This window comes from Salmo trutta, chromosome 17 (genome assembly GCF_901001165.1).
Source record: "Salmo trutta chromosome 17, fSalTru1.1, whole genome shotgun sequence".
NCBI classification, from domain to species: domain Eukaryota; kingdom Metazoa; phylum Chordata; class Actinopteri; order Salmoniformes; family Salmonidae; genus Salmo; species Salmo trutta.
The window spans coordinates 48,157,298-48,184,997 of NC_042973.1; the positions used below are offsets into that span (position 1 = coordinate 48,157,298).

At 41.5% G+C, this 27,700-nt stretch overlaps 1 long non-coding RNA gene across 1 annotated transcript; it reads right to left on the reverse strand.

The window, feature by feature from the left end:
* Nucleotides 1-480: 480 nt before the first annotated feature.
* LOC115152332 (uncharacterized) lies at nt 481-27,662 on the reverse strand. Its single transcript, XR_003867466.1, has 2 exons — nt 27,627-27,662; nt 481-528 (listed from the first exon to the last, which is right to left on the reverse strand). It is a non-coding gene; the product is annotated as an uncharacterized LOC115152332 (long non-coding RNA).
* Nucleotides 27,663-27,700: the final 38 nt, after the last annotated feature.

The following is a 27,700-nucleotide window of genomic DNA, read 5'->3' on the forward strand; positions in this document are numbered from 1 at the left end:
ACTGTATTGCCGCTTGAGTAAAGCCACCATTCGTTTCTGTAGAAAGACATTTCTGGATTTTAGAGCCCTGGAAAAGGCTGTGAGAAACCTAGCTTGTTCTATTTCAGGTTTGGGTGTTTCTACAAAAGAATTGGATGAATCAAGGTTGGCCGCTTCACATAACATCAAGTCGTCTACCTCTGAAATGTCATTTAAAACTTTGAAATCATAAGGTATCAGTGTTTTATTGGGGATGTCCTGTGCGCCAAAATCCTCTGCGTGTTCTCGTTGTGTATGGTCTTCTGTGCCGTTATATGCCGGGGCTGAGTCTGAAAGAAAATAATATATACAAAATAGGTTATTAAACATAAAATATATTAGATAAAAAATTTCAAATACATTTCAGATATAATACTATATATTAACAATACATAATGAAATTACCTCAGCTTTTTTGATGCGGGCTGTTCTGACAAATCGCGGAAACCGTGGGCTCTAGACTTTTTTCACCAGGCATTCCAGATTCTACTGGGCATGTCTCGTTGGAGTCTGAAAAAACATTGTTTGTCATTGTTTTAACATATTCAATCATAAAAATGTATAAATAATAATAGAATATGTATAACTAATAACATACACTGCTCAAAAAAATAAAGGGAACACTTAAACAACACAATGTAACTCCAAGTCAATCACACTTCTGTGAAATCAAACTGTCCACTTAGGAAGCAACACTGATTGACAATAAACTTCACATGCTGTTGTGCAAATGGAATAGACAACAGGTGGAAATTATAGGCAATTAGCAAGACACCACCAATAAAGGAGTGGTTCTGCAGGTGGTGACCACAGAGCACTTCTCAGTTCCTATGCTTCCTGGCTGATGTTTTGGTCACTTATGAATGCTGGCGGTGCTTTCACTCTAGTGGTAGCATGAGACGGAGTCTACAACCCACACAAGTGGCTCAGGTAGTGCAGCTCATCCAGGATGGCACCTCAAAGCGAGCTGTGGCAAGAAGGTTTGCTGTGTCTGTCAGCGTAGTGTCCAGAGCATGGAGGCGCTACCAGGAGACAGGCCAGTACATCAGGAGACGTGGAGGAGGCCGTAGGAGGGCAACAACCCAGCAGCAGGACCGCTACCTCTGCCTTTGTGCAAGGAGGAGCAGGAGGAGCACTGCCAGAGCCCTGCAAAATGACCTCCAGCAGGCCACAAATGCGTATGTGTCTGCTCAAACGGTCAGAAACAGACTCCATGAGGGTGGTATGAGGGCCCGACGTCCACAGGTGGGGGTTGTGCTTACAGATCAACACTGTGAAGGATGTTTGGCATTTGCCAGAGAACACCAAGATTGGCAAATTCGCCACTGGCGCCCTGTGCTCTTCACAGATGAAAGCAGGTTCACACTGAGCACATGTGACAGACGTGACAGAGTCTGGAGACGCCGTGGAGAACGTTCTGCTGCCTGCAACATCCTCCAGCATGACCGGTTTGGCGGTGGGTCAGTCATGGTGTGGGGTGGCATTTCTTTGGGGGGCCGCACAGCCCTCCATGTGCTCGCCAGAGGTAGCCTGACTGCCATTAGGTACCGAGATGAGATCCTCAGACCCCTTGTGAGACCATATGCTGGTGCGGTTGGCCCTGGGTTCCTCCTAATGCAAGACAATGCTAGACCTCATGTGGCTGGAGTGTGTCAGCAGTTCCTGCAAGAGGAAGGCATTGATGCTATGGACTGGCCCGCCCGTTTCCCAGACCTGAATCCAATTGAGCACATCTGGGACATCATGTCTCGCTCCATCCACCAACGCCACGTTGCACCACAGACTGTCCAGGAGTTGGCGGATGCTTTAGTCCAGGTCTGGGAGGAGATCCATCAGGAGACCATCCGCCACCTCATCAGGAGCATGTCCAGGCATTGTAGGGAGGTCATACAGGCACGTCGAGGCCACACACACTACTGAGCCTCATTTTGACTTGTTTTAAGGACATTACATCAAAGTTGGATCAGCCTGTAGTGTGGTTTTCCACTTTAATTTTGAGTGTGACTCCAAATCCAGACCTCCATGGGTTGATAAATTGGATTTCCATTAATTATTTTTGTGTGATTTTGTTGTCAGCACATTCAACTATCTAGGATGTGTTGTTTAAGTTTTCACATTATTTTTTTTGAGCAGTATATAATCATATTTCATGACAGTGTAATGGTTAGCTTTTTTTAAAGAAGGATGAAAGAACACAATATGTCTGTCAGGGAATGCTATTCTGATATGTCAGATGAAGAGTTAGACCAGAAAGTCAGGGCCATTAAGGCAAAGATGCCCCATGTGGGCTTTAGAATGGTCAAAGGAAGTCTCCAAGCAATGGGCCATCGTGTACAATGGCGAAGAGTTAGGGAGTCTTTGCAGCGTGTAGATGTTGCAGGTATCATTGCCAGAATTATCCAGCTTCGTTGCATTGCTCGGCAAAGATACTCTGTTCCTGCTCCCCTGTCTCTCGTCCACATTGATACAATGTCACGTCCTGACCATAGAAAGCTGTTATTTTCTATTTTAGAGTAGGTCAGGGCGTGACTTTTTTTCTAGTTTAGATTTTCTATGTTATGTTCTAGTTTGTATTTCTATGTTGGGTTATTGTTTGGGATGATCTCCAATTAGAGGCAGCTGGTCATCGTTGTCTCTAATTGGAGATCATACTTAAGTATGTGTTTTTCCCACCTGGGTTTGTGGGAGATTGTTTTTGAGTTAGTGTATGTTTCACTGCTGCGTCACGGTTTGTTGTTTAGGTTCTTTAGTTTATTTGTATGTATTACATAGTTTCACAGTTTAATAATAAAATACGTGGAACGATAATCACGCTGCACTTTGGTCCACTCCTTCGTCGTACGACAACTGTGACATACAAATCATACATTGATAAGGTACTAAGATGTATAATGTCTCCAAATCAAATAAGTTATTTTAACTTTTTTATTCCTACTTATTCGTAGACAAATGTTCAATGATGTATTGGAGTTGTTCTTCATCAACTGGTAATACATAAATAATGAAGCAGGTTAATAGGTTGAACATGTCACTTCTTATTCCAATGCATTTTTTCAAGATACAACATTGTCATCTTTGGCGGTATAGATGGATTTTCAAGGAAGGCAAGTATATTATTTTGAATACATATTGCATATTTCCTATCACCTAATGAACAACCACAATACCAGTCTGGTGTTAAGCGTAGGCTACCTCTTGTATAGATGTTCTATCTTGACACTGCGGCCAATAACAACGCAGCAACTGCTTTTGGACACTTTATGGATGGAGTCGGCAGAAATGGATGGCCTTCAAGGAAAATATTGATATAGTAGAATGAAAAAAATTATTACTTGTATTATGCATATTGTATACAGTTACTTTCTGTATACAAACCCTTGACATCTTCCTCATCAAACCTCGTAAGATTGCTTTCTGTTCTGTATTGACGTATCCTGAAAATGACATCTGCTGTTTTAGATTGAACAATCATATCTCAGTTATTGTTTTCATATCTACAAAAAAGAAGCTATTTTCTTTACTTTCAGAGTGCGAGCTGATCAAGGGGTCGAACATATAGATATTGCCAGATGTATGTTCACTGTCCGAGAAACAGACCATGGAAGCTTTATTACTGGCAAAAGTGTCCATAACCAGAGGTAATTAAACTGTTGTGTTTTCTTTTTCTCTCTTTTTCTCCCTTCCTCTCTACCTGTCTTGTTGTACATGGAACCTGTCTCACATGCATTAAATAAACTACATAACCACAACACTCAGCCATTTTTACTGGACTATCAAGCCCCTGTTGCTGCCAAGTCATGATTTCCCTGGGGGTTAGTCTTGCAATAACCAAGTGGTGAGACACATAGCCCTCTATATTTAAATGTTTCAGATACACTCAGATAGGTGTCTGCGTCACATCAGTCAGTAACCACTCACAAGACGCACACACAACTTGCATTTCTATAACCTCGGACCGACCTCAGTGTTCACTGTTCATGGAGGGAGACCACAAGACCACTGTTAGAATGGAACGCTTATGGAGAGATGTTTGGAGTGCTGTGACATGCCAGTACTACAACTTGCTGCACAGTTTGGAGGAAGAAGGCTACCTTGACCTGTCGAATTCTGTCCACCTCTTCTGTGTGGGATATGTGTTCCTACCTCGTCTGCGGGCAGATCAGCAGCATTTCACAGAGAGTTGGAATAATCACTCTTTAAGTACAGAGGCAAACCTGACACCTCACCAGCTGTGGCATATCGGAATGCTCCAAATACATGTGTCTGAGCCAGACTATACAGAGGTATGTGTCTGTGTGATATGTGAATGGCTTGACAGATCTTCCTTTAAATGTATCATCACTAACACAGATTTGTTTGTCTTGAGCATTCCAGATTCAGTAGGTGGAGGACAATCTGGAAACACTGACAATGGGGTCATTGTTCCTGACATCCCATGGCCCCTGTCTACTGAGAATATTGCTGTGCTGCAACGTCAAGTGAACCCTAACACTGACTCCTCATCTTTTGGTCAGGACATATACATTCATGCTCTTCAATTAGTTATGAGTCTCCAGCCTTTTTAGGTGCAGTTGTCCCACACTATGTAGGATATTGTTTTAGCCCCGGTGCCACTCTTGATAATGGTGAAAGGATAGAAGGCCCAGCTGTCAAAGTGAGAGAGTAGGCTATTCTGGATAGAGCAGGTACTTTTGTGTATTATATTTCTTGTGAGGTTTTCTGTCCTCAGATATAGAGAGCTGTGAAAGCCTGTCTGCAGATTAACTTCCCTGGGCTAAAAAAATAACCACACAGCCATTTTCAAAGCAAGCATATATGTCACAAAAACCAAAACCACAGCTAAATGCAGCACTAACCTTTGATGATCTTCATCAGATGACACTCCTAGGACATTATGTTATACAATACATGCATGTTTTGTTCAATCAAGTTCATATTTATATAAAAAACCAGCTTTTTCAAAAAATACATAACAATTATTTTAAGAATTATAGATACAGAACTCCTTTATGCAATCGCGGTGTCAGATTTTAAAATAGCTTTCGGCGAAAGCACATTTTGCAATATTCTGAGTAGATAGCTTGGCCATCACAGGCTAGCCATTTTGACACCCACCAAGTTTGGTGCTCACTAAACTCAGAATTACTATTAGAAAAATTGGATTACCTTTGCTGTTCTTCGTCAGAATGCACTCCCAGGACTTCTACTTCAACAACAAATGTTGTTTTGGTTCCAAATAATCCATAGTTATATTCAAATAGCTCCGTTTTGTTCGTGCGTTCAGGTCTCTATCCGAAGGGTGACGCGCGAACGCATTTCGTGACAAAAAAATTCAAAATATTCCATTACTGTACTTCGAAGCATGTCAAACGCTGTTTAAAATCAATTTTTTATGCTATTTTTCTCGTAAAATAGTGATAATATTCCAACCGGGCAACGTTGTATTCATTCAAAGGCTGAAAGAAAAAAATTGAGAATTCTCATGAACGCGCATCTCCAGTGTCACTGTTCCCAGCCTGACCACTCACAAAATCTCCTGCTGTTCTTCGCCCAGAGACAGGAGACACGTCATTCCACTTTCTGGTGCCTTCTGAGAGCCAATGGAAGCTGTAGAAAATGTCACGTTACAGCAGAGATGCTGTATTTTTGATAGAGATGCAACAGAAGGACAAGAAATTGTCAGACAGGGCACTTCATGTATGGAATCTTCTCAGGTTTTGGCCTGCCATATGAGTTCTGTTATACTCACAGACACCATTCAAACAGTTTTAGAAACTTTAGAGTGTTTCCTATCCAAATCTACTAATTATATGCATATTCTCATTTCTGGGCAAGAGTAGTAACCAGTTTAAATCGGGTATGTTGTTTTATCCGGCCGTGCAAATACTGCCCCCTAGAGGTTCCAATGAAGATCAGCAGTTCTCAGTCCTGGTCCTGGGGACTCAAAGGGGTGCACAATTTAGTTTTTGCCTCAGCACTACACAGTTGATTCAAATAATCAAGTCATCAAGCTTCAAGTAGTATTTATGTATTCATTTGTGACGCTATCCTTGATATGATCCTGCTAGTGTCACATGCTACACATGCACATGTATCTATCCAATGTTATCATAATTTGTTATGAGGGTTATTATTCTTATATTATACAAGTAGTATTATTAGAGATGCTTTACATTGAAATACAGATAGAGCTGTAGTAGTCCCAGAGTTAATGATCCAAGGTCAGTTTTGCATTTCACCTCCTGATGATTATGATGACTGTTCGTGTTAGAATAAAAAAACAAAACTTAATCATGCTCTCTCTATCCATCTGTCTCTCGTCTGCAGGTATGTTTTGATGTGAGAGAGGAAGCCAGTCCCGTCATCGTCAGATTGAACTTGTATTTATAATATTATAATATTTATAATGCATGTATAACACCTGGATAAGCAACTTTCAATAAAGCGTTTAACATTCTCCACTGGTTGAAATTTAGTATCTCATTGGAATACCACACCTATCCTGTGTCCTCAGATTAATGCAGATGAAGGGAATTAGATATGCATAGGAATTATATATGCAAACTGTAGTGTACAGTTTTATTTTCCTTATATATGAATTACAAATCAGCCTTTACTTAAATCATGTTTCTAGTCTATTGCATAGTTTCAATGTGTAATCATTGATGTCCCAGGAGTGGTAAACACTGAAGTGTATAATTGTAATACATACATGCAGACACAGCATCATTCAAAGAATGGAGTTTGACACACCTGGTATTGGATATGACTGAAAAAGAATGTCTCACAGAGATTCATACCTGAACCGCACCTTTATTTGCCAAGGAAGAGTACATGATCAGTGAATATATTCAATGTAGAGGCTACAATGTGGGGAGCTCATGCGTGGTAATAACTACAGTACATGTATATAGGACTTGCATCCTTGGCACAATAAAGTTATTATATTTTACTCAATCCATAGGCTTCATTCAGGCTTGAAGTCGATACAGTTGTGATAGCTGAGTTTCATAGGTTCTGAACTAATATTCATACCAAAAGTTTTAGGGTCCATACACAGATCAGCTACATACTGTAGCTAGCTACTCATCCATAGACATACAATTATTTTTATCCTCCACTACACAATAAGCAAATAAATAGCTGGTTACGTATGTTACTTCAGCTGCATTGCATGGCAAATATAAGCAAGGCAAGCTTACACAATTGTACATTAAATGTGCAGTAAATGCTTTAGCAAGCTAGATTCTTTACATCCACTGTTTCACAAGACGACAGCCTGGTTTGCTGTTTTTTTTCAGGAGTCCCTAAAACATTAAACAACACGATTTACAAATTCATAATGTCATAACACTAGCTGGCTAATGTTAGCTAGTCAGCTAACTTGCTCAATAGCGATTTTTGTAAATGAACTTAATGAAAAATAAATATACACAATCATTTGTCTCTACATTAACAAATTCCTCTCAATTGTAAATGTTTTGCCTGACCCGTTATGACGTATTTACTTACATTTGCTTCCACTGTAATGTTTTGTCAGCCATCTTTGCTGAAGAAAGTTACCAAGGACGGGTGGTGCGCGTCAAATTCGTCATTGGAACCACTCGATATGATTGGTCACATAAAAACCTTTGGACCCAAATGCATAATGAGTGCTCTAACACCCCTTGTGGTGGTCTGGAGTAATGAAGCTGTGACGCTGAGTACCTCTAAGTCCTGCGCTGTAAGCTCGCAACTTTTAAAAACTTCTTCAGGCTAGGGTCCTTTTTTTCTCCATTTTTATAATTGGTACCATTGGATAGAAAACACTTTGAAGTTTGTAGAAATTTTAAAATAATGTATGAGACTATAATAATAGATATGGTAGGAGAAAATCCAAAGAAAAACCAACTGGACGTGTTTTTTTTTTGAGAGCCCATGCTCTTCCAATGGCACGTATAGGGTCATATCCAAATCCAGCTCCCAGATTGCATTTCCTATGGCTTCCACTAGATGTCAACAGTCTTTGTTCAAGGTTTCTGGCTTGTTTCTTCCAAAATGAGGAAGAATTATGAGTTTTAGTACTGGGACTCAGAGGTGGAAATCAGTCTGTGCGCTCGTGATGAAGAGGACGCGCACCTGCCAATATCGCTTTCCTATTGAACATACTTCATACTCCGTATTAAATATTATAGTTTAATTACATTTTAGGGTACCTGAGGATTCAATAGAAATGTATTTTGACTTGTTTTAACAAAGTTTAGCTGTAGCTTTTTGGATTCCTTTTTCTGCATGTTAAACGAGTGGATTACTCAAATTGATGGTGCCAACTAAACTGACTTTTTGGGATATAAAGAAGGATTTTATCTAACAAAACAACACTACATGTTGTAGCTGGGACCCTTTGGATTGCAAATCAGAGGAAGATTTTCAAAAAGTATGTGAAAATGTAATCGCTATTTGTGAATTTATGAAACCTGTGCTGGTTGAAAAATATTTTGATGTGGGGCGCCGTCCTCAAACAATCGCATGGCATGCTTTCGCTGTAAAGCCTTTTTGAAATCTGACAATGCAGTTAGATGAACAAGACTTTATGCTTTTAACCGATATAAGACACTTGTATGTACCTAAATGTTTAATTTCCATAATTTTTATGAGTATTTATTTCAATTGCACGCCCTCCAATTTCACTGGAAGTTGTCGACAGGTGTCCCGCAGGCGGTGTCAAACTAGCCCTATTAAAGGAGGAACCACTGTACATGGCAGACCAATTCGAACTCATCTCCCGGCATGTCCAGCACACCCATTATCTCAGCCAGTCATGGCTAGTGGGAAGATTCATGTCTTTTTCCGTGGCTAAACCAAATAGGCTCATAATTTAACAATTTTATTCATATTTACAGATGGCATACACGTTTGTTATTAATGCACATGAAAGTTGACGTTCCAGAAGGCATTCATGCCAAAAAACTTATTTTGATAAAAAAATACATGTTTACGTTCAAATGCCTCTCCTGTGAAATAGTGATGACACTCAGCTGTACATTTCAATGAAACATGGTGAAGCCACAAAACTGCCTACCCTGGAAGCCCGGGTTTCAGACATCAGGAATTGGATGGCTGCAAATATTTTACTTTTAAACTTGGACAAAACAGATATTCTTGTTCTAGGTCCCAAGAAACAAAGTGATCTGCTGTTGGATCTGACAATGAATCTCGATGGTTGTACAGTCATCTGAAATAAAACTGAAGGACCACGGTATTACTCTGGACCCTGATCTCTCTTTTGATGAACATATCAAAACATTTTCAAGAGCATCTTTTTTTCATCTTCGGGAACATTTTGTCCCAAAATGATGCTAAAAAGCCATTCCATGTTTTTGTCATTTCAAGATTAGACCACAGCAATGCGCTACCCTCCGTTACCCGGATAAGGCACTAAATAAACTTCAGCTAGTGCTAAATATGACTAGAACCCCAAAATGTACACTGGCTTCCTGTTAAGGCTAAGGCTGATTTCAAGGTTTTACTGCTAACTTACAAATCATTACATGGACTTGCTCCTACCCATCTCTCTGATTTGGTCCTACCGTATATACCTACACGTATACTATGGTCACAAGACTCAGGCCTCCCTATTGTTCCTAGAATTTCTAAGCAAGCAGCTGGAGACAAGGCTTTCTCCTATAGAGCTCAATTTTTATGGAATGGTCTGCCGATCCACGTGAGAGACACAGACTCAGTCAACCTTTAAGTCTTTGCTGAAGACTCATCTCTTGAGTAGGTCCTATAGTTGAGTGTAGTCTGGCCCAGGGTTGCAAAGGTGAATGGTAAAGCACTGGAATGACGAACCACCCTTGCTATCTCTTCCTGTCCAGCTCCCCTCTCTCCAGTGGGATTCTCTGCCTCTGACCCTATTATGGGGGCTGAGTTACTGGCTTGCTCATGCTCTCCCATGCCGTCCCTAGGTGGGGTGCATCACGTCGTGCCAGGCTTTTTTCGCTATACTCGACTTGAGTGAGTTGAGTCACTGACTTGATTTTCCTGTCCGGTCTTCGTGGGCTGTACTACGCATTGTCTCAGGGTAGTAAGTTAGTGGTCTGTTGATATCCCTGGCAAAGTGGGTGGGGTTATATCCTGCCTGGTTGGCCCTGTCCTGGGGTAACTTTGGACGAGGGCTACAGTGTCCCCCAACCCCCCCTTTCTCAGTCTACAGTATCTATGCTGCAGTAGTCTGTGCCGGGGGGCTGTCTTATCTGGTGTACTGTGTGATCTTAGGTATGTTCCCTCTAATTCTCCCATCTCTCTCTCTAACCCACATTTACTTCTGAGGTGCTGACCTGTTGCACCATCTATAACCACTGATATTATTATTTGACCCTTCTGGTCATCTATGAATGTTTGAACATCTTGAACGATCTGGCCTTACTGGCCATGTACTGGCTGTGTCTCCACCAGAAGAGGACTGGTCTTCAGAGTTTTGTTCCACTCTAGGTTTTTTCCTAGGTTTCCGTCCTTTCCAGTGAGTTTTTCCTAGCCACTGTTTCTTTACATCTGCAGTGCTTGCTCTTTTGGGTTTTAGGCTGGGTTTCTGTATAAGAACTTTGTGACAACTGCTGATTTATATTTGATTGACACACACACACACACACACACACACACACACACACACACACACACACACACACACACACACAGACACACACACACACTCACTCTTTTACTGCCTGCTGCTGCGCTGGCTGGGCCGGGCGGGCCCTGTCACGTTGCACAGAGAGCTTCTTTATAGGTAACAAACCTGTGACCTCAGTCCCATGACACTGACACATCGCTGTGTACAAAAACACAGGAAGTCAGAGAGTGAGGGAGAGAGACAGATAAAAGGTGGGGGAGATCGTTTTGTCAGTGCAAATATATTCACATTGTCAGTTTCCTTTAATAATTTGTGTGTGTATCAGTGTGTTTGGAGATGTGTTATTGCTAATTAGTGCATTTGGCATCATATATGTTTGGGTGATTGTGTGCAGGGAGGGTGGTGTTTGTTTGTGAGCGTGTGTGTGTCTGTATGTATGGAAATGTCTGTGTGAGGATAGCTGTGTGTATTTGTTTGTTTGTGTCAGAAGAGGCCTGAATGCGTGATTGTTGTGTCTGTCGTGGGTTGCTAGTTCCTGACATTTAGTCGAGTGTCAATATATTGATCCCCAACAGGAAATCGGAACTCCAGTCAACTCCTACACTCTCTGGATGCAGGTAGCAGCAATTTGCACTCAACAAGATGTGCCTCCCTTTCTGTTATCATCCGGCCTTCAGTTTTCCATTACCTCTCCTCTTCTGCCTCCCTCCCTCACTTCCTCCCTTCCTCCCCTCACTGCCCTCAAAGGATGTCATGGGATGCTGAAAGGAAGCCAAATATAACCACGACAGTTCACATGACCGCTAAACAAACGTTGCCATTCATTCATGCACTCCCAAACAGAAGGCAATAACGGATCATATCATGCAATGTATGTGTGTGTGGCCAATGTCTTGTCTCATCTTACCTTGTAGAACAGGGGTGTCAAACATACGACCCGCAAACTCATGATACATTATAATGAATAAAACCAAATGGAAACTGTAAAATGATAATGGACCTACATTCATACAGTTAATTGACTATGTCCAGCTCGCTCATAATCACCGGAATGAAAGCTAGACAGTCAGGGAGCATCGAAAATTCCCAAAACTATGAATAGAGAACAATCTTTTGCTAATTTTGACCTCATTGAAGACAGAATGCAGCCCCCGGGACAAAAATTAGTTTGACACCCCTGTTGTAGAATCTTCTCATTGATATGACAGAAGGTTTTTGACAGAAGGTGAAGCGTTGGGAAACAGATTTGAATCCGTCCAGTTGACCTCCGATACAGTACATAACTGGTTTATTTTTAGTCACTAGTGAAGGCAACCCATCTGACCATTTGCCCGTATATGGCATTGTTCTGTGACTCAGTGCATGCCCCACTGGATCTGGAGGTCAAATGGTTAATGAAAGAGCAGAATTATCAATTGTTTCCTCATCATACAACCAATACATTTATTGTTATTTGAACCCTATTTTTTTCCTATTTTTTTTAACTCAAGATACAAACTTACACATACTGTAAGAATAAAAACGACATCTCATATGCCCAGACCCGCTTGCTTACACCCCCATCCATAGTGCCTGCATTATTGTTTTCCACTTGGCCTTAAATTGTATCAATTAGTTTTTCTCGGCCGCCCATGCTATTTCAATAACAAATCATTTGATTTTTCCATTGTGTTAATTGATTTCCACGTTTTTAGTATACGTTTTTTCAAGATGATTGATGGTCTGACCAATCGGAATCCACGCTTCAAGATTGTTTTGATCACGCGGACTGGGATATGTTCCGTGTAGCCTCCGAGAATAACATTGAAGAATACACTCATACTGTGACTGAGTTTATCAGGAAGTGTATAGGAGATGTTGTACCCACTGTGACTATTAAAACCTACCCTAACCAGAAGCCGTGGATAGATGGCAGCATTCGCGCAAAACTGAAAGCGCAAACTGTCGCGTTTCAACATGGCAAGCTGACTGGGAATATGGCCAAATACAAGCAGTGTAGTTATTCCCTCCATAAAGCAATCAAACAGGCAAAACGTCAGTATAGAGACAAAGTGGAGTCACAATTCAATGGCTCAGACACAAGACGTACAGTATGTGGCAGGGACGACAGACAATCACAGACTACAAAGGGAAAAACCAACCAAGACGCGGACACCGACGTCTTGCTTCCGGACAAGCTAAACACCTTCTTTGCCCGCTTTAAGGATAACATAGTGCCACCGACTAGGTCTGCTTCCAAGGACTGTGGGCTCTCCTTCTCTGTGGCCGACGTAAGTAAACATTTAAACGTGTTAACCCTCGCAAGGCTGCCCGGCCCAGATGGAACCCCTAGCCGCTTCCTCAGAGCATGCGCAGACCAGCTGGCTGGAGTGTTTATGGACATATTCTCTTCCTATCCCAGTCTGCTTTCCCCACATGCTTCAAGATGTCCACCATTGTTCCTGTACACAAGAAAGCAAAGGTAACAGAACTAAATTACTATTGCCCCGTTAGCATTCACTTCTGTCATCATGAAGTGCTTTGAAAGACTAGTCAAGGATCATATCACCTCTACCTTACCAGACACCCTAGGCCCACTTCAATTTACCACCCCAATTGATCCACAGATGCTGTAATGTCAATAGAGATGCAACAGAAGGACAACAAATTGTCAGACAGGGCACTTCCTGTACAGAATCTTCTCAGGTTTTGGCCTGCCAGATGAGTTCTGTTATACTCACAGACACCATTAAAACAGTTTTAGAAACTTTGGAGTGTTTTCTATCCAAACCTAATACTTATATGCATATTTTAGTTTCTGGGCAGGAGTAATAATCAGATTAAATCGGGTACGTTTTTTATCCGGCCGTGAAAATACTGCCCCCTATCCATAACAAGTTAAGCTCGAGAACCTGGGTCTTTACCCTGCCCTGTGCAACTGGGTCCTGAATTTCCTGTTGGGCCGGAAAGTTAGGAAACAACACCTCCACTTTGCTGATCCTCAATACTGGGGCCCCATAAGGATGCATGCTCAGCCCCCACCTGTACTCCCTGTTCACCCATGACTTTGTGGCCACGCACACCTCCAACTCAATTGTCAAGTTTTCACACGACACAACAGTACTAGGCCTGATTACCAACAATCACGAGACAGCCTACAGGGAGGAGTTGAGGGCCCTGGGAGTGTGGTGCCAGGAAAATAACCTCTTACCCAACGTCAACAATACAAATGAGCTGATTGTGGACTTCAGTAAACAGCAGAGGAAGCACCCCCTATCCATATGGACGGGACCGCAATGGAGAAGGTGGAAAGCTTCAAGTTCCTCTGTACACGTCACTAACAAACTGAAATGGTTCATCACACAGACAGGGTGGTGAAGAAGGCGCAACAGCGCCTCTTCAACTTCAGGAGGCTGAAGAAATTTGACTTGGCACCTAAAACCCTCACAAATTTTTACAGATGCAACATTTGGGAGCATCCTATCGGGCTGTATCACTGTCTGGTACGGCAACTACACCACCCACAACTGCAGGGCTCTCCAGAGGGTGGTGCAGTCTGCCCAACGCATCACTGCGGGAAAGCTACCTGCCCTGCAGGATTCCTACAGCACCCAATGTCCAGGAAGGCCAAAAAGATCATCACGGACATCAACCACCTGTCAGGCGGTGGGTGTAGCTGGTGCATGAAGTCAGGCGCAGAAGAGCAGAGATGAGTGAACAATGCACTTCACTAGAGAAAATAACACAAAGTAAACAAAACCAATGTGCGAACAATAATGGTTGCCATACAACACGGGTGAACACAGCACAGAGGGTTAAATACATGACCAGTAATTGGGAAATGAAAACCAGGTGTGTGGGAAACAGACAAAACCAATGGAAAATGAAAAGTGGATCGGCGATGGCTAGAAGACCGGTGACGTCGACCGCCGAGCGCCGCCTGAACAAGGAGAGGAACTGACTTCGGCGGAAGTCGTGACACCACCCGAGCCACTGCCTGTTCATCCCGCTATCATCCAGAAGGCAGGGTCAGTACAGGTGCGTCAAAGCTGGGACCGAGAGACTGAAAAACAACTTCTATGTCAAGTCCATCAGACTGTTAAATAGCCATCACTAGCACATTAGTGGCTCCTGCCCTTTATACATAGACATGAAATCATCACCGGCCACTTTAGTAATGGAACACTAGTCAATTTAACCCTGGTGCTTTGCTGAAAAAGATGACATCCATTGTGGTATGGGTCAGATTGACCCGCACAGTTTAAACACACTCGACAGTCAAAGAATCAAGTAAAAAGAGCCAACACATTGTTTTGTCTTGTCAGACCTTTCAGAAAGAAGAAATAAAGAACATTTGATGTGATTTCAGAAACATATAAAACATACACTGCTCAAAAAAATAAAGGGAACACTTAAACAACACAATGTAACTCTAAGTCAATCACACTTCTGTGAAATCAAACTGTCCACTTAGGAAGCCACACTGATTGACAATAAATTTCACATGCTGTTGTGCAAATGGAATAGACAACAGGTGGAAATTATAGGCAATTAGCAAGACACCCCCAATAAAGGAGTGGTTCTGCAGGTGGTGACCACAGACCACTTCTCAGTTCCTATGCTTCCTGGCTGATGTTTTGGTCACTTTTGAATGCTGGCGGTGCTTTCACTCTAGTGGTAGCATGAGATGGAGTCTACAACCCACACAAGTGGCTCAGGTAGTGCAGCTCATCCAGGATGGCACATCAATGCGAGCTGTGGCAAGAAGGTGTGCTGTGTCTGTCAGCGTAGTGTCCAGAGCATGGAGGCGCTACCAGGAGACAGGCCAGTACATCAAGAGATGTGGAGGAGGCCGTAGGAGGGCAACAACCCAGCAGCAGGACCGCTACCTCCGACTTTATGCAAGGAGGAGCAGGAGAAGCACTGCCAGAGCCCTGCAAAATGACCTCCAGCAGGCCACAAATGTGCATGTGTCTGCTCAAACGGTCAGAAACAGACTCCATGAGGGCCCGACGTCCACAGGTGGGGGTTGTGCTTATAGCCCAACACCGTGCAGGACGTTTGGCATTTGCCAGAGAACACCAAGATTGGCAAAATCGCCACTGGCGCCCTGTGCTCTTCACAGATGAAAGCAGGTTCACACTGAGCACATGTGACAGACGTGACAGAGTCTGGAGATGACGTGGAGAATGTTCTGCTGCCTGCAACATCCTCCAGCATGACCGGTTTGGTGGTGGGTCAGTCATGGTGTGGCGTGGCATTTCTTTGGGGGGCCGCACAGCCCTCCATGTGCTCGCCAGAGGTAGCCTGACTGCCATTAGGTACCGAGATGAGATCCTCAGACCCCTTGTGAGACCATATGCTGGTGTGGTTGGCCCTGGGTTCCTCCTAATGCAAGACAATGCTAGACCTCATGTGGCTGGAGTGTGTCAGCAGTTCCTGCAAGAGGAAGGCATTGATGCTATGGACTGGCCCGCCCGTTCCCCAGACCTGAATCCAATTGAGCACATCTGGGACATCATGTCTCGCTCCATCCACCAACGCCACGTTGCACCACAGACTGTCCAGGAGTTGGCGGATGCTTTAGTCCAGGTCTGAGAGGAGATCCCTCAGGAGACCATCCGCCACCTCATCAGGAGCATGCCCAGGCGTTGTAGGGAGGTCATACAGGCACGTGGAGGCCACACACACTACTGAGCCTCATTTTGACTTGTTTTAAGGACATTACATCAAAGTTGGATCAGCCTGTAGTGTGGTTTTCCACTTTAATTTTGAGTGTGACTCCAAATCCAGACCTCCATGGGTTGATAAATTGGATTTCCATTGATTATTTTTGTGTGATTTTGTTGTCAGCACATTCAACTATGTAAAGAAAAAAGTATTTAATAAGGTTATTTAATTCATTCAGATCTAGGATGTGTTATTTTAGTGTTCCCTTTATTTTTTTGAGCAGTATATTTCCTTTCCCACATACAAGCATTTTCTGTTTCTCCAAGTAGGCACTTAGGTGTGATTTGACCATATTGGTCAAAATGATCTCTTCAGTCTTTCTCTCTACATGTTGAACGCAATGTACGTGTGTGCTTTCTGCAGATGTATTTATTGCATTCTACACAAGTGGTGCTGGTTTTACCGTCTTGTCGAGGGGGGCAGAGCTGGCATCTTTTCCATATCACCTGTATCTACTGGATCCATCAGAGATCTGCTGCTCTCGCACTGAGAAGGAAAAGCTTGGGAAAGCTCATTTTCACCCAAACATAATTATAAAAGTGCAACCAGAACCAGTCCAAACAAAATATATCAAAAACACTTGTTTATCTTGGACCTGTTCAAATATCTATACATATGAAAGCCTTCAGGTCAAAATGACCCACAACACCATGTTTGTATACAAAATCTACACAGATATTCCACAACACATCAGTATGTCCATATTTTGAAGTCAATTTCATGACTATAAATGAAAATACATTTAATTTCATGGAGAAAAAGAGAGATTAACTAGTATTTTAGACAACTCAAAAGTGGAAATGGGTCAAATTGACCAGAAAACGAAATAGAAGGGTTTTTAATAATGTTTACATATTTTGCCTTACTCACCTCATATGTACAGTGGGGGAAAAAAGTATTTGATCCCCTGCTGATTTTGTACGTTTGCCCACTGACAAAGAAATGATCAGTCTATAATTTTAATGGTAGGTTTATTTGAACAGGGAGAGACAGAATAACAACAAAAATAACCATAAAAACGCATCTCAGAAATGTTATGAATTGATTTGCATTTTAATGAGGGAAATAAGTATTTGACCCCTCTCAATCAGAAAGATTTCTGTCTTTTATACAGGTAACGAGCTGAGATTAGGAGCACACTCTTAAAGGGAGTGCTCCCAACCACAGCTTGTTACCTGTAAAAAAGGCACCTGTCCACAGAAGCAATCAATCAATCAGATCCCAAACTCTCCACCATGGCCAAGACCAAAGAACTCTCCAAGGATGTCAGGGACAAGATTGTAGACCTACACAAGGCTGGAATGGGCTACCAGACCATCGCCAAGCAGCTTGGTGAGAAGGTGACAACATTTGGTGCGATTATTCGCAAATGGAAGAAACACAAAAGAACTGTCAATATCCCTCGGCCTGGGGCTCCATGCAAGATCTCACCTCGTGGAGTTGCATTGATCATGAGAATGGTGAGGAATCAGCCCAGAACTACACGGGATGATCTTGTCAATGATCTCAAGGCAGCTGGGACCATAGTCACCAAGAAAACAAGTGGTAACACACTACGCCGTGAAGGACTGAAATCCTGCAGCGCCCGCAAGGTCCCCCTGCTCAAGAATACATATACATGCCCGTCTGAAGTTTGCCAATGAACATCTGAATGACTCAGAGGACAACTGGTGAAAGTGTTGTGGTCAGATGAGACCAAAATGGAGCTCTTTGACATCAACTCAACTCGCCGTGTTTGGAGGAGGAGGAATGCTGCCTATGACCCCAAGAACACAATCTCCACTGTCAAACATGGAGGTGGAAACATTATGCTTTGGGGGTGTTTTTCTGCTAAGGGGACAGGACAACTTCACCGCATCAAAGGGACGATGGACGGGGCCATGTACCGTCAAATCTTGGGTGAGAACATTCTTCCCTCAGCCAGGGCATTGAAAATGGGTCGTGGATGGGTATTCCAGCATGACAATGACCCAAAACACACGGCCAAGGCAACAAAGGAATGGCTCAAGAAGAAGCCTGGAGTGGCCTAGCCAGTCTCCAGACCTTAATCCCATAGAAAATCTGTGGAGGGAGCTGAAGGTTCGAGTTGCCAAACGTCAGCCTCGTAACCTTAATGACTTGGAGAAGATCTGCAAAGAGGAGTGGGACAAAATCCCTCCTGAGATGTGCGCAAACCTGGTGGCCAACTACAAGAAACGTCTGACCTCTGTGATTGCCAACAAGGGTTTTGCCACCAAGTACTAAGTCATGTTTTGCAGAGGGGTCAAATACTTATTTCCCTCATTAAAATGCAAATCATTTTATAAAATTTTTGACATGCGTTTTTCTGGATTTTTTTGTTGTTGTTATTCTGTCTCTCACTGTTCAAATAAACCTACTATTAAAATTATAGACTGATCATTTCTTTGTAAGTGGGCAAGCGTACAAAATCAGCAGGGGATCAAATACTTTTTCCCCCCAATGTATATACTGTATTCTATCCTATTCTACTGTATCTTAGTCTATGCTGCTCTGACATTGATCACCCAAAAATTTATATATTCTTAATTCTATTCTTTTGCTTTAGATTTGTGCGTATTGTCGTGAAATTGTTAGATATTACTTGTTAGATATTACCGCGCTGTTGGAGCTAGAAACAAAAGCATTTCTCTACACCAGCAATAACATCTGATAAACACGTGTATGTGACAAATAACATTTTGATTTGATTAGAATAGAATCATCCAGCCCACTACACCCTCATATGCCATGTCTTGAAATATTTTGTTTGTTTTTTTAGGGCTCCCGAGTGGCGCAGCAGTCTAAGGCACTGCATCGCAGTGCTAGAGGCATCACTACAGACCCTGGTTCAATTTCAGGCTGTATCACAACTGGCTGTGATTGGGAGTCCCATAGGGCAGCGCACAATTGGCCCAGCCTCGTCTGGGTTAGTGTTTGTCTGGGGTAGGCCATCATTGTTCTTAACTGACTTGCCTAGTTAATTAAAGGTTAAATAAAAAATTGTGGATTATTTGGTTTGTTTGTCCTGTTCTACTAATTCCTTAATTCATTCAAAATCAAGTTGATATTAGTCCTGATTTAAGCTATATTTAAACACACCTCATGTGACCACACTAAATTCTCTTTCGGTTGATTTCAATCACTACAAATTCGATATAACCAAATCTGGTATATAGAATCAATTAAAGCATTGCCTTGTTGGATTTCCCAGATTAGGAAAATAACAGATGAAAGACTTATTATTTTGACCCATTGAAAAGGAGTCAAAGGCCTAAATCATCATTGGTCATCCCTTTCCTTTGGTCACAGGGCTCTGTTGTCCTGCCTGCCTGTCTGTTGTTAAGCTTTATTTACTTGAACTCTGGGGAAGGGGTCATCAGCCTATTTGGAGCTTTAGGGCAGAATAGCCCCCTATTTAAAGAGGACCACTTGTGGAACTCCCAACAGACCATACCTGTTATGTTGTTAAGATTCCAGGGCATCCTGTGAACACTGGACTGTTTGTGTGTGTGTGTGTGTGTGTGTGTGTGTGTGTTTGTGTTTGTTTGTTTGTTTGTTTGTTTGTTTGTGTGTGCTAGCATGCGTGCATCTGTGTGTGTCTGTTTGTGTGTGTGTGTGTGTGTGTGTGTGTGTGTGTGTGTGTGTGTGTGTGTGTGTGTGTGTGTGTGCAAGCATGCGTGCATCTGTGTGTGTTTGTTTGTGTGTCTCTGTGTGCGTAAGCATGCGTGCATCTGTGTGTGTCTGTTTGTGTGTCTCTGTGTCTCTGTGTGTGTGTGTGTGAGAGAGCGTACGTGCATTTGTCTGTGTGTGTAGAGGCAATTCAAACCAACCCTCCCTCCTCTCACAGGAAGTTCAAAAGGTCACCATGGATAGGGAGCACTCAGCTATCACACACCTGATAAGCAGCAGATTACCCCTTTGCCCTCATCACCAGGGGTATTGTAGGCTATACTGAATGGCCTTTGAACCTTTCTAAAAGCCTGGCAGCCACACAGTGTGAAGCAGAAGGCAACAAAATTGCTGCCACTACATCTGGTAATATTAACATTCACCCTGTGGACTTTGATAGGGGATGTAGGCTGAAATATATAACCCGGTGATGACAGGATACCATAAATCTTATTACTCTTTATATCTGGAGGGAGGATGAATCTGTTCTCCTTTTTTTAACCATGCAGTTCATCCCTTATGTGTCATCAAACATAATTTCCTGGATCTCATATGAACTAATTTGTTTGTGTTAGGTTGAGCATGAATTAACATTACAGCTAGATAATTCATTATTTTCCCCATGAAGAATAAATGAGCGAGGACTTCATTAAAGTTAACCAACCTACTGCCACTGTATGCTAACATCACCTCCTGAAGATAGAACGTACAGTACTAAAACAGTCAGGAGGAAGCAGAGGGAGTGAAATATTGATACTGTGAAAATAGAAAATAGGCATGAGCTCTTTAACAGTACAGTACATGTGTGGGGGAAAAGAGAGAGTGTGAGAGAGAGAGCGAGGGCGCAAGAGAGAGAGAGAGCGGGGGCGCAAGAGAGAGAGAGAGCGTGTGTGTGTGTGTGTGTGTGTGTGTGCTTAGCTTTATTCACTCATCGGCTCTCGGACCAACAGGTTCCAAGACAGATTCTACCCCAAAGCTATAAGACTGCTAAATAGCCAGACTGCTAAATAGTCAAATAATGCTACCTAAACGATCTGCACTGACTCTGTTTCTGCTATGTTGTTTATTTTACTCTCATTATTATCTATCCTAATACCTAGTCACTTTACCCTGCCTTCATGTAAATATCTAACTCAAATACTTTGTACCTCTGCATATTGATCTGGTACTGGTACTCCATGTACTGTATATAGCTCCATTCTTATGTATTTTATTTTATACTATTTCATTTGTATTTTTTTTAATCTGCATTGTTGGGAAGGGCTCATAAGCAAGCATTTCACTGTAAAGTCTACACCAGTTGTATTTGGCGCATGTGACAAATAAAATTAGATTTCACTCCAATTCGATTCACATCAACTAAATGGGATTCATTGACCAGACACCCAATTCACTAAAAACACAAAAATCTAAGAGATAAATATGTGGAGCCACAGAAACTTGCCTTTTTGAATGGATTTGCTTGAGAGTGCAGAGCTGCCCTGTCTCTTGATACCTTCATTGATATCTGTAGTAGGAGACAGTGATAGTGAGGAGGTTATGTTGGAGTTGGGGTCAGACTGAGAGTGAGTGGCGGTCAGACTGAGGGTGACAGCGTGACAGAGGGATGACACCCAGAGGGAGGGAGAAAGTCTCAACTTAAGACACCACGGGGCTGCATCATAATATTGTTTGTCAGGAAACATTAGTCCCCCATTCATTCAACTCAAACACCCCATCTACGCAACACAATCTCACACTCAATTCATGCCAATACAGTGGGGGGGAAAAGTATTTGATCCCCTGCTGATTTTGTACGTTTGCCCACTTACAAAGAAATGATCAGACTATAATTTTAATGGTAGGTTTATTTGAACAGTGAGAGACAGAATAACAACAAAAAAATCCAGAAAAACGTTTGTCAAAAATGTTATAAAATCATTTGCACTTTAATGAGGGAAATAAGTATTTGACCCCTCTGCAAAACATGACTTAGTACTTGGTGGCAAAACCCTTGTTGGCAATCACAGAGGTCAGACGTTTCTTGTAGTTGGCCACCAGGTTTGCACACATCTCAGGAGGGATTTTGTCCCACTCCTCTTTGCAGATCTTCTCCAAGTCATTAAGGTTTCGAGGCTGACGTTTGGCAACTCGAACCTTCAGCTCCCTCCACAGATTTTCTATGGGATTAAGGTCTGGAGACTGGCTAGGCCACTCCAGGACCTTAATGTGCTTCTTCTTGAGCCACTCCTTTGTTGCCTTGGCCGTGTGTTTTGGGTCATTGTCATGCTGGAATACCCATCCACGACCCATTTTCAATGCCCTGGCTGAGGGAAGGAGGTTCTCACCCAAGATTTGACGGTACATGGCCCCGTCCATCGTCCCTTTGATGCGGTGAAGTTGTCCTGTCCCCTTAGCAGAAAAACACCCCCAAAGCATAATGTTTCCACCTCCATGTTTGACGGTGGAGATGGTGACGGTGGAGATGGTGTTCTTGGGGTCATAGGCAGCATTCCTCCTCCTCCAAACACGGCGAGTTGAGTTGATGCCAAAGAGCTCCATTTTGGTCTCATCTGACCACAACACTTTCACCAGTTGTCCTCTGAATCATTCAGATGTTCATTGGCAAACTTCAGACGGGCTTGTATATGTATTCTTGAGCAGGGGGACCTTGCAGGATTTCAGTCCTTCACGGCATAGTGTGTTACCAATTGTTTTCTTGGTGACTATGGCCCCAGCTGCCTTGAGATCATTGACAAGATCCTCCCGTGTAGTTCTGGGCTGATTCCTCACCATTCTCAGGATCATTGCAACCCAACGAGGTGAGATCTTGCATGGAGCCCCAGGCCGAGGGATATTGACAGTTCTTTTGTGTTTCTTCCATTTGCAAATAATCGCACCAAATGTTGTCACCTTCTCACCAAGCTGCTTGGCGATGGTCTGGTAGCCCATTCCAGCCTTGTGTAGGTCTACAATCTTGTCCCTGATGTCCTTGGAGAGCTCTTTGGTCTTGGCCATGGTGGAGAGTTTGGAGTCTGATTGATTGATTGCTTCTGTGGACAGGTATCTTTTTTACAGGTAACAAGCTGCAGTTAGGAGCACTCCCTTTAAGAGTGTGCTCCTAATCTCAGCTCGTTACCTGTATAAAAGACACCTGGGAGCCAGAAATGTTTCTGATTGAGAGGGGGTCAAATACTTATTTCTCTCATTAAAATGCAAATCAATTTATAACATTTTTGCCATGCGTTTTTCTGGATTTTTTTTGTTATTCTGTCTCTCACTGTTCAAATAAACCTACCATTAAAATTATAGACTGATCCTTTCCTTGTCAGTGGGCAAACGTACAAAATCAGCAGTGGATCAAATATTTTTTTCCCCTACTGTATGTACAAAAAGCATTTCAGTAGATTTTGTGCTTTTTGTGTGGCTTAATTCGTGTGAAAATACATACATTTTTGTGTGACCTAATTTGTAGGAAAATACACATTTTTGTGCAACTTAATATATAGGAAAATGTTTTTTTGGGGGGGTAAAACTTCTGAACGATCTTTTGAAAGTTATTGGAGCAACGCATTTTGGGTAATGGTGTTCTACACTGCCTTTAATAGTGTCCCACATGTATTTATATATATAAAAATGCGTTAACAACCCAATATTGTTAATCAACCAGGTTATTACCGAAATATGTATAATATAATAGTAGCCTTGTGTTTTTTATTTTATTATGCCAATGCTGTTTTTTTCTGTGCTTGTTTTCACTTAATACTTTGGGATACTGGTGCTGCTGTTGTTAGAAAATAAACGTATTTATATTTTTTGGGTGGAATTGATGAAGGTATTTGATTGGGGAACGGGGATACATTATCATGATGGGAAATTAATTCAGTAATAAATGTGGGGAAACCTGTTTGGTTTAAATTCCCCTGGTGCTACTGCATGATATTTGCAACTATAATGAGTCTGAACTATGATTAATTAAGCCATATCAATGCAGTTAAACAGCTTAATGTAAAATAATGAATTATGTTGGCTTACACTTATGATGAATATTATGGTTCGTGCCAATCATGTTATATACTTAGGCTATTGTTACAAGGCATATGCCAGCATTGTAGGCCTACTGCCTCTGCCCAGAGGCCTACTAGGCTTTCATGGCAACGGCCGATAGAGTTCACTTTGTCATGTATGAGCCCCGTTTTAAGCTGATATAATTTGTATCATTATTATATGGCTATGAAACCCTTGGTTTCAGACTGATCATTTCTCACTGGAAATTGCTGCTGACATTGAACATAGCTTAGAGTTAGGCTATTTAATTAGTTTCAGACTCTCCTATACCACTATTCCCAATATCTTATGCCCATAGGTCGTAAATAAACAATTTTTAAGATGACATAACTTGTATCATTATTATGGTGCTGTGAAACCTATAGCTTTATTTATGGAGAGCAATTTCCATTTCATAACAGGTAGTGTCCATTTATTTACAGTGGTGTTGATTAATTATTGCTTTCTTCAGTGGAAATACAGAATATGTATAAAAGTGCCAAATATACCAAAAGCTAACTCAAGCAGAGATTTACTATTTAACCCTGTTAATCATTACTGAAACATGCAAACTACAAACATCTAACCAGTTAAAGATAATGAATACATGACAACAAGATACAAATAATTCTTACAAAAGTCAACAGTTATCTATAACACGAGTACAAACCAATTGAGTGTGTGTGTGTGTGTGTAAGTTTTTGTGTGCATGTATTATGGTGTGTATTATAATTTCCCATCATAAAAATGTATCCCTATTCCCCAATCAAATACCTTCCTTGATACAAAATTTGTTTAAAATAAGAGTCTGCCTTTTTTCTCCAATCTGGCAACCCTAAAAGAAATTGACATAGCCTTGTATAAAATGCATTACGAAAGAAATGGTGTAATATACAGGAAAAAGTGGAACCTTGTAAACCTGTTTGATCTAGGGGGCAGTATTGAGAATTTTGGAAAAAAATATGTGCCCATTTTTAACTGCCTCCTACACCAACTCAGAAGCTAGAATATGCATATTATTGTTCAGGTTTGGATAGAAAACACTCTGAATTTTCTAAAACAGTTTGAATGGTGTCTGTAAGTATTACAAAACTCATATTGCAGGCAAAAACCTGTGAAAAATAGATTAAAAAAAAGTGAATTTTGTGACTGTACTATTTAGTGTCATTGTTTTATAGATACCATAGTGAGAAAGGATTCAGTTCGCAACTCCTACGGCTTCCACTAGATGTCAACGATCTTTATAAAGTTGTTTGAAGCATCTGTGATGAATACAGACCGAATTAGAATGCTTGTAAGTTGACACGTCATCACTTCATTTTTTGCGCCTGCGCATAAATCTGAGAAGAGTGTCTTTGTCATAATCGTTTATTCTAGACACTTGATAGGTTGTGTGAAAATATTACTGATGTTTACTGATGTTTCATGTTAAAAATGGACCAAAAGATTAATGCTAAACAACGTTTGACATGTTTGAACAAACGTAAATAGATTATTTACTAGGTTTTTTTTAGCTTTTCGGCGTGACTTTACACAACCCACCACGTTTTGTGGGAGCCTACTGAACGCTAACTATTTGGTGTTATTTGGACATAAATTATGAACTTTGTCAAAAGAAACCACATTTGTTCTGGACCTGGGATGCCTGGCAGCGCCTTCTGATGGAGATAATCAAAGGTAAGGGGATATTTACAATGTTATTATCGATATTAGAAGATGCTAAATGTATAGCTTAGCTTATAGCTTAGCTTATTGTTAATAGCATAGTACCACGTTTATTGCAAAATGTGATTTCCCAGTAAAGTTATTTTGAGATCTGGCCATTCGGTAGCAATTACGAGATGATAATATATTATTCTTTGAATGACAATATTATAATTTACCAATGTTTTCGAATAGTAATTCCGTGATTTGTAATGCTGGATTCACTGGGAGCATTCGAGCCGAAAAAAATTCTGAATTTCACCGCGACTGTAAATGCTGTTTTTGGATATAAATATAGTAGTGTCATCTGATGCAGATTGTCAAAGGTAAGTGCATAATTCTAGCTAGTTTTCTGTCTGTTGATGCCCTTCTTTGAATTGGCTAAACTTTACACACAGCTATTGTCAATGTACTCTCCTAACATAACCTAACTTTATGCAATCTCCGTAAAGCCTCTGAAAATCGGACAGCGTGGTTAGATTTAGGAGATATATCTTTCAAATGGAGGAAAATAGTTGATTATTTGATTATTTGAAATGATTACTCTTGCAGTTTTGAATTCCCCGCCATGGTCACATGACAATGAATCCCAATACCGGGATAAGATCGGGATAAGATCCTCAACAGGTTTTAAATGCATTATGAAGAAAATTGGCATAATTTTTGGTTTTAACAACGTACAGTAAGGCTACTATTATATTAGAATTATTTTGGTGACAACCAGGTTGATGAAAAACATTGGGTTGGAAACACATTTCTTTTTTTATATAAATAAATGTGGGACACAAAAAAAGGCAGTGTAGAACACCATTGCCCATCACACATTGCTAATAACCATACTACATACTTACACTGCATAATATGTACTCATCATCGCATACTATTTAGCACATACCATTTAGTATGCAGTATGTCTAGGCCGCAACGCAGTAATGGTTCCTGACTGGCTGAGTAGGTGGGGCCGAGAGCGGGTGGATTTTCCAAATTCAAGTAACATGCATCGCGTTAACCAGCCTGATAATATCTGATTTACAATTAGATTAATTTCTCTAAACTCTGAATAGAATAGGAATGGAGTTATAGGCCTACTGAGGCTGGTAATAGGCACACTATCACTTTCGATTTATACTGTAGCCCATATATCCTATTTAGAACTGAAGACAGAAACAGATCATTTGGTTCCATTTCAACATAATTATTAGTGAAGCCAAAGTGCTGTAACAAACACTGGGTATTCAAAACATTAGGAATACCTTCCTAATATTGAGATACACCCAATTTTGCCCTCAGAACGGCCTCAATTTGTCGGGGCATGGACTCTACAAGGTGTTGAAAATCTCCACAGGGATGCTGGCCAATGTTGACTCCAATGCTTCCCACAATTCTTTAGCAACTAATTGACCGAAGTTGTTCAATTATTTTAAATCCCTTTCGTTCCATTTTTTTCTGTAAGCTCAATGTGCATATTGCACAGTTTCTCTAGAGATAAATCAGATCCAGCCTGAATTGTGCAATGTAGTAGGGAGTTTCCAACAGGCCAATATTCTACATAGTTTAGCGGATGAACTTGGTAATTAAATACAATGACCATAATCCATTGCACATGTACTTGTCTGGTCTGTGTTTCTTTTACGCCTGCTACTGAAGAGCCAGAAGAATGCATGATCTTGAGGGGATTTGAACAGCCGTTGATTTGCGAGGTATCTCTATGTAAGAACACATGATCTAAGTGTAAGAGCGTCTGCTAAAAAATGACTAAATGTAAAATGCAAGTGTCATGCCCGCTCCCGCTCGCACGCCAGGCTCCCCAGCATTATGCAATCCTGCCACCATCAGTACGCACACCTGTCTTTCCCAGTCATGAGCATCAGCATATTATTGGACTCACCGCTTGTTAACTGTCTGTTCCGCATTAAATTTTCAACTCCCCGTAACTGCTTCTCATCTCCAGCGTCGGTCCTT